Source organism: Pezoporus occidentalis, unplaced genomic scaffold (genome assembly GCF_034315485.1).
Source record: "Pezoporus occidentalis ecotype Australia unplaced genomic scaffold, CSIRO_AGI_Poc_V1 ctg10, whole genome shotgun sequence".
NCBI classification, from domain to species: domain Eukaryota; kingdom Metazoa; phylum Chordata; class Aves; order Psittaciformes; family Psittacidae; genus Pezoporus; species Pezoporus occidentalis.
In genome coordinates, this window is record NW_026912779.1 from 302,177 (window position 1) to 316,589 (window position 14,413).

Here is a 14,413-nt window from a genome sequence, read left to right on the forward strand (position 1 = left end):
CATCCCTGGCAGTGTTCAAGGCCAGGTTGGACAGAGCCTTGGGTGAGATGGTTTAGTGTGAGGTGTCCCTGCCCATGGCAGAGGGGTTGGAACTGGATGATCTTAAGGTCCTTTTCAACCCGAACTATTCCATGATTCTATGATTCTATTGTCTTTTCTGGAGGTCAGTGAAGACCAGCAGTACGCTTCCAGAGGAACCCCAACATCATTTCTGGTTACTGAGGAGATTTCCTTGGGGAATTTTCTATTGGGAAAATCAAAATAACTTTAAAAGGAAAGTAAGACCTGCAGAAAATGGCCCACGTGTGAGTGTGAACCTCAGTCCAGGATAATCTGCAGCTGCTCGACTGTCTGCCAGTGCTTTAAACAGAAGTTACGGAAAATACCTGTATTCAGGTTTACAGGGCATTGGTTCTTGCTGGGCATTCCAAGCAGGAATACTCAGTGTGCCTTCCTGGTACCTGGGAGCACAAAGGGGAGCTCCCAGACCCCCAGCCAAGGAGCACTGGCTGTAAATGCACAGCCACTTGTTGGAGCCCTGCTGCACCGGATGTGTAGAGAGCCACCTGAAACAGACCTTGAGCTGTAAAGAACCAAACCCACAGACTAATGAGGCTTCTTTGCTTGAGGGCTGTAATGCTCATCCTTACTTGGCACATTTGTATTTCCATCCCACTGAAAGGCTTCCTTGGCATCTTACCAAAAAGAGTAAGAACCATTCCTCTGACTACAAACCTTGGTCTGTTCCACAGAGAGACTACAAGACCTCACCAAGACACGGGAAACAAGTCAAACCGGAAACACACTGGGCAGGGGAGCTGAGGGAGGTGTTAAATGGTTCCCATTTTTGCTTGCAGCTCACTGCAAACAAGAGCCACAGGAAAGAAACCACCTTTCTGAGCCTCACAAAAGCATCAGCATTTACTTTCCTCGGTTTACCTTTACAGTTATTCACCTGGTTGTCTTTGCTCTCTGCCCTCCTACCTCTCAGGGTGCAAAAAAGCTGCTTCAGACACCTTATTCAGGCCACTGTGGTCTCAGGAACAGGCTGCAGAGCAGATGCTGTGATTTTAAATGACCTGGAGCAAGCAGGAGAGCACAGTTAAATGAGATGAACCTGAGACTTGGTTCCCCATCACCAGGGCAGCTCCTGTTCCATGCTCACGCTGCTGCCTTGCAGGTCTGCAGCCTGTTAAACACAAACCTGAGAGCAGGCTGCAGGGGCTGTGTTCCCAGGGAGGGATGCTCCTACAGGAACCAGGCACCAGAGGAGAGACAGTTCCCTGTTTCCTTCTTTCCCAAAAGACACCACATGTACCCGGAGGGGGACAATCACCTGCTGCAGCGAAGATGTGCCTTCATGGAAGCTAAATTGCATCCAGTGGCCAGATTGAGAATGATGTAAATTCTAAAGGACAAGGTTAAACAAAACTGTTCACCCCGAGCTGGCTGCTCACAACTCACTTCCATGTGCCCGCTGTGGCCTGCCAAGTCTTCACTTGCACTTCAGTATTTCAAATAGCCAGGTCAGTGTACTCCTGAGCCCCTCCTGCCACGGTATGAGGGATCTTTCACTAAGGAAGCAGCTACAAGCAAAAAGCTTAGAGAGGAAAGGTAAAAAACCCAACACCCTTCCACAGTTGTCGCATCCTCTGCAGCAAGCTACAGATGAGCATTTGGAACAAGGACAGCACACATCAAGGAATCAGCCTTATTGCTAGGTAATGACAGCTGTGCATCAGCATCTTCCCAAGGGTGGCCAACAACAGATGGCAAGGGAAAGGAACTGGACAGAGGCATGCCTGGCAAATGGCCTGTCCCAGCACAGCCCTCCCCAGTGCTCAGTGATTCCCTGAGCTGGGAGCTGTCTCTGAGCCCAGTGCAAAGCAGTCACTGATGGTTTGGGGCCACAGATTGGTTCAACCATTTTTTAAAAGCAGATTCTGTTTCTGCCTTCCCTAAAACTCCAGACCTGGCATTTAGGATTTGCCTGAGTGAGGGCTGGGATCTCCCTTTATGGATCATAAAGAGCTGGGGGAAGGTCTGAGCAGCTCCATGGCTTTGGGCAGCTGATGCCCCTGGTAGGACTGCACGTGTCCTCCCTGGGGCACTTCTGCCCTTAGACCCAGAAACCACCACACCTGCCCAGCAGACCCAAACCACACACAGACACCCAGAGGTACTGGGGTATTCTGCCGTGGTTCTGGTTTTGCAGGAGGCACCACAGCAAGGAGACCACCACTGTGGCAAACACACGTAACCGGTACCACTGCCTCTGAAAGAAGGCAAAGTCCCAGCTCCCTACTCTATCTTTCCCCTCAGCCTGCTCAGTGTGGCTGGAGGCTGCTTGCTTTGAACACTCACAGTGTCACAGTGTGCCACTTCTTGGCTCTTGTCAACCTGCAGCTTCCAAGGGCTGTCCTATCTCCCAGGACCCTGATGCTCCGTGTCAGCCATGCCGCGGCATCCCAAGGACCAAGCAGCGATGTGCAATGTGCAACAGGCACTTGCAGAGCACCGGTTAGTTATTCAACTCTCTCTGGTTTCAGAAAGTTTACCAAATGGATGCTTTTCACGTGATAGATGACTGGCCAATGACCTTCTCCATCAGTAACATAATGCACGTGGAGAGAGCAGAGAGCCCAGCGTGGCGTGAGGTAGAGGTCATACAGTAAAGCACAGTGTCCACAGCCAGCCAAGGAAGCGGGCAACACACGGCACCACTGGCAGAGGCTCTGAGCACAGGTGTGCTGGGAAATTGTCAGGGTTTAAGTGTAAGTTTAAGGAAAACCCCTGATTTCGTGCTTGAAGCAGAGCACCTGCACCGACAGGGAGCATCCTGCCCCAGCCTGCCCTTGGGAATCCTGCACCCAGCGCTGCCTCAGCTTCCTACTGCTGATCCGAGACACGAGCAACCGAGTCCAGTGACCTTGCTGGGTCATTCCACCATCCAGCTGCGTGGGCTTCCCAGCTCCTGCTTCTCTTTCTCCATTCTCTGTCCTTTCCTGAAGGATTAGGGGAGAGGCACTGGGACAGTTTCCTGGTCTCCTGTGAACCCTTCAAGGGTCCACTGGGGCTTTTGCATGGGAAACCTCTGAAGAGAAACAGGCAGAAATGTTACTGTAGAGGGAGGAAAAGCCAAGATTCTTTCCACTGATGGAAAGAAGCAAATCTGATTGTCACAGCACAGAACTCAGTGCTGAAGTGGTGTTTAACATTTCTAAAGTGTTCAGCTTCCATTCTTTCTAACACTGATGAAAAGATAAGACTTACAAACCTGCTTTACTCAGCACACATCCCAGAACCAGCACGGAACAGCCCCTTGCTGTCTGTCAGCAGCAAGGCTGGCAACGGCTCAGTGCCAGCGCACTTCTGCTGCACTTTCTGAGGTTATCGTCTCCTTCCCAACAGACCTAAGCCCGAGAGGTGCTCTGATGAGGTTACTTATGCTGCGGAGCATGAAGCCTGAGGGAGCAGGAGCCCATATGATCCCAGCTGTTGCATTACACAACAACCTGATTTTGACCACAGTCCAGTTCACCGACAGCACCATTGCACACATGGCTGATGCTGCTCCCCCCAAGCCCTGGGAAAGCAGCACCATGGGCTTAGAAGTTCCTGTGATTCCTTTTGAAGGTCCATCCCGAACAAATTATCCTCTTCCCAGAAATCCACTCAACACCTTGTGCAGATTCATTCACACTAATGTCCCAGAGATGATGTGACATCCTGTAAAACACATCACCCCACCCCTGAAAACCCAGGAGCTTTGCTGATGTACAAGGAAATGAAGAGAAAAACGCCAGCAGCTTCCTGAGCTGTGTGTGCTACAGTTCTGTGAATCACAAACCAGGCTGCACTGCACGCATAGGAGCATGAAAGAAGGGTCTTGATGAACAGCTTGGTGAAGTTAAGATCCAACTGTGCAGCCAGCTGGGAGAGCAATTATCCAGATGAGAGCAATACAACTGTTAGTACCAGGGCACTATTTCCATACGGGCACATTGGCAGTTCAGATCAGGACTATTGGAAGGGTGAGGAGGTTGCAGGGTCCAGGGAGCATCAGCACGAGGTGTGGCTTGGCTGGGGTCTGCAGCACTGAGACCACTGTAAGAAGCTGTGGCTCTGGTCCCTCTCTGACTTTCACAACACTTTCCCCTTCAGGTCCTGTGTTATTTGGGTACTGCGGTGTCCGGGGCTGCCCCTGCAGGACCTGCCGGCTGGGGAATGGCAGGAGGAGGCGCAGGGGTCTGCCCGCACTCTGGCGAGCATGAGGCAGGCTCCGAGCTGAGCATCCGCTGCATCCTAAGGCCAAAGTCTTTCCCCTCCGGGGCAGGACCTGGCTCAGACGCACACCTGCAGGCAGGGAAGAGGGATCCCTTCCTCCCCAGGTTCTGGCTCTTGGCAGCACAGGGTCAGGCATCGCAGCTGCGTGTGAGACCCTGGCTCAGCTTCGTTTCCGTTCTGCAGAGGAGGCGCTGGTGGCCCACGGTGAAGTGCCAGATGCCAGCACAGACCAGCACCAACAGAGGGTGGGGAAGCAGGCAGGGGCAGGAGAAGGTGCTGGTGATGGAGCTGGATTACCCCATGAGAGCCAGCCGTGGGGCAGCAGGTGCCAGCTGTGTCCAGGCCATACAGCCACATCCCACAGAGCCAGCTGGACTTCCAGGAGAGGCACACTGCAGACAGCAGGGCTGTCGGGCAGCTGACAGCTGTCCTTAGGTGCAGAGATGGCTGGGATGTCTTTCTCCAAGATGATGAAGAGGAAGAGGAAACACCTCCCTTGCCATCATTACTTATGTAGGACCGACTGAACAGGAGATGGCACAAGCCAGCATTAGTGTGTAGCAGTTTTGTAATCAAGAAAAAGTGAGCAGGTCTTATAGGAAAGGAAGAAGAAATAGCTAGACATGCTGCCTGCCCAAACATAACTGTTACAAAGTGCTTATATAAACTAAAGCAGGAGCATAGCAGTTTTTGCCAGGAAGAGCAGTTCAAGCCCCTCTGTGCAGCACAGAAATATCATTCCCTTTACCTGCAGATGACATGGAGACAAGAAGAAACTGCTGCTGGAAAGTGCCTTGCTCTGTTTTCAATGGGACAGAGCAGCAATACACCTCCTTGTGCTAACTACGAGCCCACAGACACGTGTACCTCCATTACATTAGTCTTGGGTGAGGATAGCAGTTGAGTTTTAATGAGACCACATTGGCTCTGGCCAGCCCGAGGCCTCCCAGCTCTCATTGAGTCAGAAAGGTACCAGATACAGGAGGCAAGATTCCCTTCAGAAAGGAGGGGGTGTCATGTTCATTTCCAAGCATCACAGACACCCGAGTGGCAGAAACACAGAGCACCAAGGATTCTTACTGGTTTTGAAAGCAGCAGCTCTGGAACATCGCTGGGTCTGGAATATGAACAACCCTTGACTGATTCCCAAGGGAAGTTCTGGGATCGCTCTGATGAGCAGGAGGCTGTTCACTGCCAGTGTCTGAGGTTTTGATGTGAATCATCAGGCAGAATTGAAGCAAAATAAGGAAAACAATGAGGAAAAATACATAAGTGTCGTTAGCCAAAATTAAAGAGAAAAACTATTCTGTCATCAGCTTCAGGGAGCAGCTTGACATGCACATCTCCTCTCCTGACCTGGCTCACGCTGCCTGCTTTAGGGGATGTTAGCAGCATAGTACCCTGAGCTTTGCTCTCTAACCACGGGGGTGACACAGCAATCTCCACTGGTGATGAAAAGCAGGTAGGAGCAAGTTTAATAGCTAAAATAAGGCAGGGTTATGGACACTCCTCTAATTTCAAGTCCAAATTACATGTTGAATGCCCAGATGTAGCTGTTCTGCTCCGAGAGAAAGGCTCAGATCCATACAATTCATTATTTATGAGCCTCAGGAGGTACACTGAAATATGATGTGTGCACAGAAACGTTTCTGCCCCCTTGTTTCAGGAGCACACAGGCCTGAGGATCCCTTCTCAGACCCCTGGAAAGGAAGGTTTGAGGCAGTGCCAGCAAAGCCCTTCCCCTGCACATCACATTCTTCCAAGCTTCCTACTGCTTTAAATGTGGAAAGGGAAAACCCCTCAAACCCGTCTAAGGAAGATTGTGCACGGCCTGAAACTGCAGCCAAAAGCTGCAGTTTGCAGCGGGTTACTTGAGAGCAAACTGCAGATGGAGGTGAGCAGCCCCAGCGCTGCCGGCTGCCCACAGTCAGTTCCCCGACCGGAGACAGCAGCGTTATCCCAGTTCCACCTTGTGGCGCTCCCCGGGCAGCTCTGCACCGGCTCCGGGTGCTGCTGCAGCAGAGGGAGGAAGAGGCACGCTTGGGGCCCAGCTTGGCCGTGTCCTTCCCGAGCCACATCTGCTCCTGCTCCGCCGGGACCACCCTTGTCAGGGGCGCTTCCTCCTCCCTTTGACCCAGGGGCGCCTTCGTCCCGGTCTCTGCTGCTCTCCGTCACTGTTCCCGGGTTGCATCAGCTCAGAGGGAGGCAGAAAACGTTAAATGAAATGAGCACATCCCTGCAGGAGCCGCTGTTAGGTTCGGAACTGCAGCATTGGTCTGAACCGAGCAGCTTGGGCTCGCAGCGCTCACATCAGAGAACAGAAAACGACCTGACACTGGGAGACGTTTGGAGGAGATGGTGAGTTATCCTGGAATGATGCTCCTGAGCATGCACTTCAGGGAGCTACCGTCCACCTTTCAGAGCTGCTTCTCCATCCGCCACACCGCAGTATGGGGGAGCAGAGCCACAAGGACTAAAGGGGGAAGCTGAATTCTGCCAAACTCCCTCCTGTTTTGCTTTGTTACTTCAGTGTTTCCAGTGAGCCCCTGTATCGCAGGCTCAGCCGTTCAGCACATGAGACCTTCAGCAAGAGCAGATGTGGTCTCTGCAGAGGCGTGTGTCCCACAGCAACACCCGCAGCCCAGAAGAGCCGTTTCAGGTCAGGTCCCCCACCAGCACTGCCTGGCAAAGCTACCTGGACCAGCGGCCACCTTCACCTCTCCCCCCCACCCCTTCCCCATCACCCCACCTTTTCCCAGGGGCCCCGGCTGCAGCACAGCCTGGAGACACCACAGAGCAACAGCTCCTCAAGCGACCGCAGACACTGCCCTGGGCAGCTCATCCGCTTGGCCGGTCCCTGTGACCCACTGCATTCCCAGCCGCTTCCACTGCAGCTCCCAGATGAAGCACGGATGGGCACAAGAGGTGTCTGCAGGATCCAATGTGCATTTGGGTCTTTTTCTGTGTAAATGCTGTTGGGATCACGCGGGTGCTGATGTCAGAGCTGGGACTGCATCGACTCCACAGTGCAGAAACGTTCCAGAGGAGAAAAGGCCCGTTACCTTCTCTGCATGCTCCAGTGAGCAGAAGGCGCAGCTCCTGGCTTCGCAAAGAAGATCTGCATGCATTTAAACACCTACACTAGCAGGCGCTGCATATTCAGGAGGAAAACGTATCACTGCCTCTCAACACAGCACTCAGCTGTACTCACCGTACCCATCACGCTGGTGCTGCCCAGCCAAACCCGCTGCAAAGGGCCATGTACACATAAATGAGCATCCCTTTGCCAGCTGCACCTTCCCCTGCAGCTGCCAGATCCTAGCAGGGACCCTTCCCCACATAAATGATGTGAGCACACAATGGCAGGAAACCTGCTCTTTTCTACACAATAATTTCCTCTTTCTTACTACTCAATGTGAGGAAGAGACTATACCACACGGCACGAGTAATGCCAGCTGAGCTACATTTTCCTTTGAGAAGCCTGTGATCTAACCCAAGATGACAAGCCCTGGATCTCCCAGTTTTGGGAAGCAGTTGTGCATTCAGACTGAGAAATTTGCACTATGGGATACAGACTCCACCTTCGTACTATATATGAACAGATGTGTTACGGCACACGTGCTCAATGCATCACTGTTTCAAACATACCTATAATGGCCATTTCCCAATAGCCATACTCCCTTATGCCAAGGAAAAATGTCACAAGTAGTTTTGATGCAAGAAAAGGATAACTGGAAAAGCTGAATTAACTCCTGCCTCATAGGGGATGGGATTTGGGTGCATTTTACTCAAAGATTACACCCAAGTAAAGATGAGCTTAATAAAGGAATGGTTTCATCCTTTAAAAACTTGAATACTGGAAGGAATAAGGATTTGTGTGTGTGTACATGCACACTCTCCAGTCTGGGTGTGCACCAGCCTAGGAATGAAAATTCAAAAGTAAAGTATAGGACTAAATTTGCATTTCTTTGTACTCAAGGAGACTCATCTGTATCACACAGGCAATAAAGGGATTACAGAGTTTTTTCCCCTTTCTTTGCTTTTCAAAATGTTTAAGTCATCTCAAAAGATATTGTAAAAATACTCAGTTACAGAAGAGAGCTGCACTGAGGTAAAAAAGTTAAGACTGGTGAAGGTTTGGCATATTGTAATGAAACTTCAAATCTTGTACAGTGAAACACACTTGAATGGTGCCTGTAACAGCAGCGCTCCAGGCTCATCTCAGCTGCAGGAAGATGCAGATCCCCTTTCCCCTCCCTTCTGCAGTTTTCAGGGGAGACCTTACAACAGTCTTCCGATACCTAAAGGGGCTGCAGGAAAGCTGGAGAGGGGCTTGGGAGAAGGGCCTGGAGGGACAGGCCAAGGGGAATGGCTTGAACCTGCCCGAGGGGAGACTGAGCTGAGCTCTTAGGCAGAAGCTCTTCCCTGTGAGGGTGCTGAGGCGCTGGCACAGGGTGCCCAGAGAAGCTGTGGCTGCCCCATCCCTGGCAGTGCTCAAGGCCAGGTTGGACACAGGGGCTTGGAGCAAGCTGCTCTAGTGGAAGGGGTCCCTGCCCATGGCAGGGGTTGGAGCTGGAGGAGCTTTAAGGTCCCTTCAACCCAACCCAGACCACTCCACGATTCCATGAAATACTGCAAGCCTTTCGCAGCCCCCGGCAGCTCTGTGCAGGTACCGCTGAGTTTCCCACTGACATCCAGGGTTTTTCTTGCCGAGGCGCTGTGCAGGGGCACAAACGTTTGGGAGCAGTGTCCCGTGGCAGGGTGCCCCCGCAGCGATGCGGTGCAGGAGGGTCAGCAGCTCAGCTACATCTGCACAGGGGGTCAGAAGGTCGCATTTGGACCACAAGACCCAGGCGCTGAGCTCTGACACGCTGCCTGCAGGCAGAGCCATGCGTGCACACGTTGAGAGTCAGCACCCTCCAAGCTCTGAGCCTGCATTAACTGCAGGGATATTTCCCTCTGCCGAGAGGCTGCCAACGGGCAAATCCCCCCTGCGCCCACGGGGCCGCGCAGCGCTCCCTGCCCAGCCGTTTGGCAGGCACAGAGGAGCAGCCACTTTGGGAGAGGTCGGGATTTACACCCCCCTCACAATCCCTGCCCAGGTTTTAGCCTGACCCAGTTTAATAGCACACAAGAGACACAAAGGCCTGGCCAGCGAACGCTGCCAGTGGGAAGCCTGGCAGCACTCTGAGGTGGTGCTTTGCAGCCCCAGAGATGTCACATCACTTCCAGAATCACTTTGTCCCAGCCAAGCCCCCTCCACAGCTTGGTTTCCTGCATAAGAAGCATGCCCAGTGTCTTCTCTGGCCGGGTATGGACACAGATGGGGAGTTCTGCTGTAGAGATGATTCATGGGTTTGTTGTAGAGCTGAGCCCCCTGGTTTTAAGGTTTCCCTATTCAAAGGGAGGTCAGGAAGACCAAATACATTTGGAGCTCTTCCCACTTGCCTTTGGAGTCATGTTGCCACACTCACTACCGTGGCTTTGAGGGAAAAGAAGGCGAAGGTTTCAGCTTTGTTCCTTGTTTCCCTGAGGTGCTCTCATCTCACCCAAGCTGCAGTGAAGCAGAAAAGGCTCAGCACCAAGACAAGGGCTGCAGCCTCCTGCTTGCGGGATGCAGGATGCTCTGGGATGGAGGGCTTTCCCTGCAGCCACACTTTCCTAAAGCCTTGAGGTAGAAACTGTATAGACAGAGATGCACCAAACCCTGGATGTGTTTTAGCAACATGTTATTTACTGAAATCGGGTAATAAAAGCTGAAAGGCAAGATCTGAGCTTACCTGTACAGAAACGCTCTCATTTCACATCTGAACAAGTCAAAACCACCTCCCAGAATCGCAGGATGGTTTGGGTTGGAGGGGCTCTTTAAAGATCTAATCCAATACCCCCCACTATGAGCAGTGACACTGGAGAGGAACAAGGGGGGATTAAGTGTTCTCCTGTAATGCTGCTATATTGTGTTTGCTCAGATTGCTGGATGAACAAAGGAGCAGGATTTTATTATATGCAGGAGAAATTAAATACAAAATCAAATTAATACAACTGTCTGTATGACTGAAACAGAACAAAATGCAGGAGGAGCAGCGTGGTTTAAGTGGTAAAAGGGTAATGTATTTCTTCAGCTGTAGAAGTTTCTATTAACAATAAAAGTAAAAAAAAAAAGGAAAGAGCTTAGTTCCCTTTTAAGTGCAATTCACTATTTTCTGCATTCAGAACTGCTATGAGAAGGAGCAAAGCCTATTTCCTGCCCACAGCCTACGGCAACTTAAACATCCATGCTTGCAAACATTATATTAGGACTCCAAGAACATTATGCAAACCAGAAAATAAGCTAGTTTCTTTCTGCACAGCAACAAACTCTCACGCAGCCACAGCTTTATAGGAAGGCATTTATTTAGATAATGCTCATTCCTAATGAAAAGAGGAAAAAATAATATAATTGGATGATGTGATATTATGGTATTATTCTGAGCAGTGATGCAAAGCCACACAAAGATAGAACAGCTGCCAGATAATCAGAATGATTAATACCAAAAGCCTTTGCATTCAGCTCTCTCTTACGAGACACTAAACAACAAACTCAGAGCTGCAACCAAAAAGGCAGAGCACTTCCCGAGGCCGAGCAAGGCAGCTTTGTCTTCCTACCGTGCTTTCAGAGGGAAAAGGCAATGAGGATTTCTCTGCGGTTTACCCTTCGACTTCAACCATTACTTTGAAAGCAGAAGTGTGTAAAACCGGGCATTTATTTCTCGAATCCACCCAGTGCACGTTTGCTTTGACGCAAGGAGGATTAAGCAGGCGATGTGTTGGACTTTCGGCTCTGAAAGCCCTGCAAATCCAGCTACGCATATTAAGGTAGATCAGTTCAGAAGCGACTCCTCGCTGTGGACCTCACCTAAAGTAATGCCTCGGAGCACAAAGCCCCGTAGGGGAGCATGGGGTCCTCCCCAGGACTGGTGCGGCACAGGCGGCATCCCCTGTCCCAAGGAAGCTGGGAGCCCAGCAGGAGCATGGGCAAAGCAAAACCTGTGACGTGAGCTGTGCTCCGGGTCCGTTCTGTCGGCACCTGGAAGCTCTGCCTGCTGCAGCTGTAGCAGTTATTTTCCTCCTTCCCAGGAGCTGGCAGCACAAGATCGTTACAGGCAAGATGCACCAGAGCTCAAAAACACTTGGATCTGTACAGAGCCTTTGTGTCAAACACTGATGCTAACACAGAACTCCAGAACCCCAGCCTGGTTTGGGCTGAAGGGACCTTAAAGCTCCTCCAGCTCCAACCCCTGCTCCCACGGGCAGGGACCCCTTCCACTGGAGCAGCTTGCTCCAAGCCCCTGTGTCCAACCTGGCCTTGAACACTGCCAGGGATGGGGCAGCCACAGCTTCTCTGGGCACCCTGTGCCAGCGCCTCAGCACCCTCACAGGGAAGAGCTTCTGCCTAAGAGCTCAGCTCAATCTCCCCTCGGGCAGGTTCAAGCCATTCCCCTTGGCCTGTCCCTCCAGGCCCTTGTCCAAAGTCCCTCTCCGGTAATACTTTATTACTATAATACATCAACCAATAGGAAAACTAAATAAATTTAAATCAAAAGTCATTTCTTATGTGAAGTAGTTTCATGACGTCCAAGAGGTTTCCAGGAGGGATGTGGCTCCCAGTGCCATTGCTGGAGAGCTGCTCCTGCAGCTAACACCTACAGAACATTGTGATTTACCCAGCACGTTCCTGGAGCTGCTCTCAGGATGCACTCATCATTGCTTGAAAAACACTAGGGATCTGGTGGAACACAACTCTGGCAAGGCTTTCACTGCTACCCTGCTAAACATCATCTGCTATAAATAAGTACGTTTCATCGATAATACATAAAGAATGTATTCAGCATGGGCTGTAAAGCAGATGTATTTATTGAGCCAGTCAACAATTTCTATAGGGAACAAATGTAGTCAAGTGGTGCTGAAGCTGTAATCACACAACCAGCGAGAGCCGCCATAAATAGTTTGGTAACTTGGGAACATTTTGATTTCCCCCCTTTCCAAATGCGCGGTTGTCCTTGTTTTCTGTCATTTTTAGGACTGTTTTTCACTTTCATTCTCTGTGCTTTCCCCAGGAAGAATGCGCAATCACTGCTTCCCAAAGCCACCGAGAAGAAAATGAAATGCCTTTGGCATCACTGCGCTGGGTAGTTGCATAACAACCACGTATATACAGAAACTGCGTTCCAAGTATTTACATAAGAGCTCAGAATAACACAGATGTAGAAAAGAATCAAATCCAACTCAATTTACAACCCAGCCCTGCAGTGCTTTTGCACCCGATCGCGTGGAGCAGGAGAATCATCTTACTGGCGGCACACGGTTGATACCGTCCTTGCACTATTCACAGAACTGGAAAAGGAAAGTTAAAAACTGAGCAGGCAAATGTGCGTAAAGGGCGATTTCCTGACCTTTAAGGAGATGCTCTTCTTAGCCAGAAAGACTTCCACAGAGACTGATGCTTCAGTATCCTCCAAGCCATCTGAATTCTCTTCTCTTCTCTCATATTCATGCAAATCAAGGCACATTCTTAGGTCAGGCTTCCACAGGCAGTTTCTGCATGTGCTTCTTAACAGTCTCTAATACTTGCAATGCAGAATAAGAAATCCCCCTCTGTTCCACAAACCTTAAGTAACTACACTCCCCAGAGCAGCTGGAGTTGCTGAGCTGCGTTGCTCCCCCGCAGCTGTGACTGTCCACGAAAGACTTTGTTTTAAAACACTTAATCTAAGGCCCTTTGGGACTTTTTGTTGTGTTAATTTCTTATTGGAGAAACATCCCAGTCCTGTACATCCGCACTGCATAGGGACCCTCTTGCCACCACAGGAGGGACAGGGAGGAAGGATCTTCCTCTACCTCATGGACTTTGCTGACAACTGCAAGGCAGGGTTTCAGCCTGAGGGAAGCCGGGGGAGTCGGGGTTCCTGGTAAAAGCTGAATGATTCAGGGCTCATCCCTGTGCTCTTTAGGCCTTGCTGGCCTGGGGGATTGTTTTGCTGCCTCCTGGTAGAGCACTGATGGATGGTTTGTGCTGTTCCTGAATGTTTGGTTTCTTCTCCAGGGGCTCATCTGCACTGCTGAGTGCTTCCTTCCCTTCCCTTCCCTTCCCTTCCCTTCCCTTCCCTTCCCTTCCCTTCCCTTCCCTTCCCTTCCCTTCCCAGAGGGATAGCCTTGCGCTTGTAGGTGAACAGTGCATGCTCTTACCGAAGCAATGCGTGTTTGCTGTTGCTCTGCTGCCCTGGGGATCTGTTATGTGAAGTGCTCAGCAAAGATGGGGAAAAGACTCTCTTCTAAGTGAACATGATTTCACAGCCCTAACTTGCATCTGCCTGCTCTCCCTCCTTCCCTTCATTCCCAGGTTGGTTTCTGGGTCTATGGATCTGCCCTTGGATGGGCTGTGAGGGCAGAAGCATGGGGAGCTGAGCTCATGCTGGAGATGCAGCTGTCTGCAGGCTGGATCACCCGTGCTACTCATAATGCCATCTTTGAGAAGGGCTTGAAGGGCAGCCTGGGTGTCTGCGGGAGCCATCCTCCCTCTCTGGGTGTCACCAGGGACTCCTGGAAAGCAGCCTCCTTCCCTTCCTCCTCCTACCACCTGGTCTGACTGGGGCTGTGGCTTTGCTCAGCCCCATGGGGAGCATCCTGATGCTCATTCTCGTGTGCGGCCAGTGGGGCCATTATCCCATGGTCACCAGTGTGACTGGAGCAGCAGAATCAGACTGGTTTGGGTTGAAGGGACCTTTACACAGGTAAAATTTATTCTTAATCCGTGTAAAGTAAGTACATTGTTTTGTGTATAAGTGTGCTATTTTCTTATAACATGCATAGAGTAAGCGTAAGCATAAACTAAGTACAAATTAGGAGCATCCTGAAGAGCTCTGCAGTTAAGGAGGAGACAATCTGCACCTGCAGCTTAGAAGGCACCTATCAGCAACAGAAACAAGTCTGGCTGCCACCTTGGGTATCCCCTGCACATTCCACAGGCCCAGGACTTCCAGCTCCAGGCCCAGGACTGAGGGAAGCTGTGTAGGTATTGCCCCAGCCTGGGGAAACTGCCTCTGCCTCTTCCCACAGCCCCTTTCCATCCTCACACATTCAATGGGCT